This window comes from Podarcis cretensis, assembly GCF_951804945.1.
Source record: "Podarcis cretensis genome assembly, chromosome: 8".
Taxonomy (NCBI): Eukaryota; Metazoa; Chordata; class Lepidosauria; order Squamata; family Lacertidae; genus Podarcis; species Podarcis cretensis.
Window position 1 is genome coordinate 35606498 of NC_137177.1, and position 4784 is coordinate 35611281.

Here is a 4784-nt window from a genome sequence, read left to right on the forward strand (position 1 = left end):
TATACTGTAAATGTGTGTGTGATTCTGCCTTATTTTGGCAGGCGATATGGGAGAAGGGACGGAGAGAGAGAGAGAGAACAAGACAAAAGACAAAAGAGCAAGGATTTGGACAGAAAGAGGCAAGCTTTGTGTTCTCTCTTTTTAATGGTTGTGGAAGTCAGTCTGAAGAAAATGAAGCAATTAAATCAGCGGATCTTGATTTGCCAATGGAGCGTGGTTTGCACACAAACCTCCTTGTGGAGGAGGAGCTGGAGGTGGGGAATCTCTAGCTAGCAGTGAGCCACAGAGATTGCTAAATACAAATCGATTTTGCTTAATGACTTGGAAGGCTGAAAATGCAGTTGGCTAATGATGGAAGGAAGAGAAGGAAGAAGAAGGGAGATACAGGGAAGAGGCGCAGAACAACCAACAGAATGAATGCTTCTGCTGGGCTTGAGGAAAGGGTGTGGAGGAGGTGGAACAAAACCTCATTTGTGCCAAATGTGCTTAAGTGGCTGGTCACCTGAGAAAAGGATATTATAGGCCATTCTCCGAAAGAGTTGCTGACTAGATAATTGGAAATTTGGATAAAGGAATGCAGTTTAAGACTCTTCCTTATACAGTCATACCTCGGGTTACAGACGCTTCAGGTTGCGCATGCGCAGAAGTGCCGAATCGCAACCCGTGCATGCGCAGACACAGTGCTGCGGGTTGCGAACGTGCCTCCTGCACGGATCACATTCGCAACCCAAGCACCCACTGTACCAGCAACTCCCCATGGCACCACCTCTCTCTCCTCAGACCCTTCAGACTGTCAGTATTTTGCAGGAAACTAAGAAGAGATGTGATAGCCATCTTCAAATATCTAAAGGGCTGTCACAGGGAAAAAGGAGCTAGCTTGTTTCCTGCTGCTCCAGAGGGCCGGGTCTGAACCAATGGATTCAAATGACAATAAATGAGATTCCAACTAAATGTTAGGAAGACCTTTCTGACAGTAAGAGCTGTTTGACAGTAGAACAGTGGAATCTCCTTCACTGGAGGTTTTAAAACAGAGGGTGGCTGGCTGTCATGGATGCTTTAGCTGAGATTCCTGCATGGCAGGGTTGGACTAGATGACCACCGGAGTCCCTTCCAAGACTACAATTCTATGAAAGCACAACTTAGGTCAGTGCAATGCAAGCAGCAGATTCACTACAGGAGGAACAACGTGGCCATGGTATCGTTTTCAGGAGCACACACATTTGCTGATTTGTACTAAGCCATAGTTTGGCTTAATGTTACATGTGAATGAGATCATTGCATTCCAGCTGGGCTGTTCATTAATTGTACCAATGACTGCTAAAGTGTTGCTATCACCCAGCACGGCCAATGATCAGGGATAACAAGTGTTGTAACCCAACATTTGGAGGGCCACAAGTTGCCCCCCTGCTCTGCCCTAAAATAACAGGTCTGAAGCTTTGGGGTGCTTGTTAACCCACCTTTGTCATTAGGGGCACATGGCCTCTGAGGCTTGGAGCACCCAGAGCCTTAGACTGCTGCACCAGCTACAGTTCTACCTGGACAGAATGCGGCTTCATGCCCTGATAATCTCCTGTTGTTGTATGTGGGGCTACTTTTGAAAACAACCCAGGAACTTTAGTTGGTAGAAATTATCGCTGCCTGGGTGCTAATGAGGACTGGGTAGGTTGTTACGGAAATATTATGCTTATCACCTTCACTGACTCCTAGTCAGTCTCCAGGCTCAATTTATACTGCTGGTTTTGACTGCTGAAGCTATTCATGGCCTGTGCCCTTGGTACCTGAAGTACTGCCTCATCTCACATGCTCCTGGACCCTGAGGTCATCACCTGGGGCTCCTTTGTGTGTTGATGCCAGGTGAGATACAACCAGGTGAGGAACTTTTCAGCAGTGGTCCCTTAGTTGTGGAACACCATCCCAAAAAGTCTACTTTAATATCATTCCAGCACCAGGCAGATGCCTTTTTTACATACCCAGTTTTCTAAAACAATGTTATGATTTACACTGTTTTAGCTCTGTGGATTTTTATTCCTCTGCTCTCCATTTCAAATTGGCTTGTTGTAGCAACATTCCTTTCTCTCTGCAATGTGTGTAGTTAAACTAATGTGTTACTTTATAGTGGTGGGTGTTATATTGGCTGTACCTTGTTTGTTTGTTTACAACTTTGCTTCCATATAACTTATCCTCACTGAAAGCATTGATTCCTACCCTGTTAGATAGTTATACATGAAAATTTTGTTTTCATTAGCTATGTGCATGCAGATTTTCTTTAATGCTGCCAAATAAGGAAAATATGGCTTTCCTATGAAGGGATGTGCAGTTGTCAGTATTAAAGAATTCTTAAACATCTATGCACTGACTTCAGCTAGTTTACATGAAGCAAAAACACATCACACACAGAGCAGAAAGGTACTGTGAATGTTGTCACTGATAGAAAATGTCAGTGGGTGGGTGATAAAATCTATTCCGTCCTAATAGTGCATGGTCTGATTGTTGCATACTTTCCAAGAGCAGGATAAATGGATAAAAAATTGATGTAGGAACTGTCTGTTATGCACCAAACTTTCATCCATTTATCCAGCTCTTTGAAAGTATGTAACAACCAGACCATGCACTATTAGATCAAATATCAGGGCTCTGGGAGCTAGTTTTTCTTGCTTAAGAAGAACCTGAGTAACAAGATTTATTCTATCTACATTTGTGCTATCTAATTTGCATCTTTTCCATGATGCTCTCACAAATTATTTCAGCACATTGCAGATCTCTTGCAGTCATTCTGAACTCATGAAGGCCCAAATTGGGTAAAAAGTGTGGAAGTTACTGCACCAAACTCCTATATACTGACTAGGTACAAAAGTACGTATATTATAGGGGTGTTCCTTTAAATGTGGCTTAGTGGGGAAATACTACAGAGAGTGTTTAAAGTAGGGTCTGAAGGAGACTTGTCTATTACTGATATTACCTAGTCCCCTAGCGGGTAGGGTTGCCACTAAACTAATTTTCTAAGTACAGTACTTCCCTTCCTGCCCCAATTCACCTAAATGCCACTCTGCTGTCCAAAATTTACTACTACATTTTGCCCCATATCTCTGCTTCTGGAGCACAGCACGTTCTGAATCTGCCATAAATTGCATTGTCCTTGGAAATGGTCATCGCCACAGGCATTATCATCTGCTTACCCCCTTCCCCTGCAGATGACACACCACCATCTGGTTGCCTAGCTATGTCCACAAACAGAGAGCAGCAGGGCTAACTCAAGGCATCTGATTGCAACCCACAACAGTTCCCATGTCCCTCTGTTCCCCTTCCCCAAACAGGTTATTTCTAGGATAAACTAGAAAGAGGTGTCTAGGCTTGCCATTTCACAAGTAGACTCCTTTTTTGTTATTTTTATGCCATAGAAGGCTCTTTTCTACCAGTCCAGCTGGCCCTCACTGGTAACCTTGCTGGCAGTTTTAACATTAGATAGATTTAGGTGGGTATTTATACTCACACGAAACATTGTTCAAGTTAACAGCATTCCTACGCTATTGAGTCAAACGCCTCCACAAATAGAGGGGAGAGACATGCGGCTTGCACTACTCGGTGTTTTATTATTATTTTAAAAAATAACCCTTTATTCCTCTTAAATATGCTTCTTGTAGTTAGCCAAGAGAGGCATGGGTTCACAGTGCAACTGCACTTCTGACCTGAAATTCAAAGCCAACAAGGGAGCAAGCCAGGGCAAGTAACCTTATCCCTGGACAAGGAAGCTGAAGAAAGCTGAGTGAGGAGGACTGAGCAGCAGCAGGGTGGGCTTATTGCCCGTGGGTGTTGAATGATGCATTTTGCTGCCTGGACAATTGTCCTCCAGGCAGGAAGAGCTCAGTTAGCAAGTAGGACTTGGGGGAGCTACATAAGGCCAAATGCCTTTTGCAGGGATGATGCCATATTAATGTACAGTAATACTAGGACTGTCCCCCTGCCACTCCTCTGTGATGCCTTCTGCGCCTTCAAACCCCTCATATTTTGCCAGTCACCCTTTAGGGCTTGCTACCTTAGTCATCTTTGCCTAATTAAAGTTCATTCTTAACCTGCAATCCTATTACAGTGGTACCTCTGGTTAGGAACTTAATTTGTCTGTTCTTAACCTGAAACTGTTCTTAACCTAAGGTACCACTTTAGCTAATGTGGCCTCCCACTGCCGCCGTGCAATTTTTGTTCTCATCCTGAAGCAAAGTTCTTAACCCGAGGTACTATTTCTGGGTTAGCGGAGTCTGTAACCTGAAGCGTCTGTAACCTGAAGCATCTGAAACCCGAGGTACCACTGTACATGCCTACCTAAGAAGCAGCCCTACAGAATGCAGTGGGACTGAGCTGTCATACAAAAGATTGTGCAGCAAGTCTATGCATTTCCTAACACCCACCCATTACTACTCTGGTCTCATCTTTGCCTCCTCTCTCCCTCTCCCATCACAAAACCAGACATTTAGTCTTCCCACCTTGGGGACATAGTAGCAGCAGCAAGTACTGGAAAGCACACGTCCATGACCCTCAGCATGCACAAGTGTCTCCTCAGTTTCTAGACATTCCTGTATTTCATGTAAGCATTCACATGTGGCTGCCAACATACATGCAAAGGAGGGGGGGGGAGAGGTGATGGAAAGAGAGAGGGTTAAAGAGGCTTGCTCCTTCCCAGCCCCTCCCAACACAGCCTTCCTCTTGCCGCTGCTGAAAGTTCAGACAGAGCCAAGCGCCAACCACTCTGCCTCTGGCACTGGGAGGCGAGTGGAGAGGCCTGCCAGCCG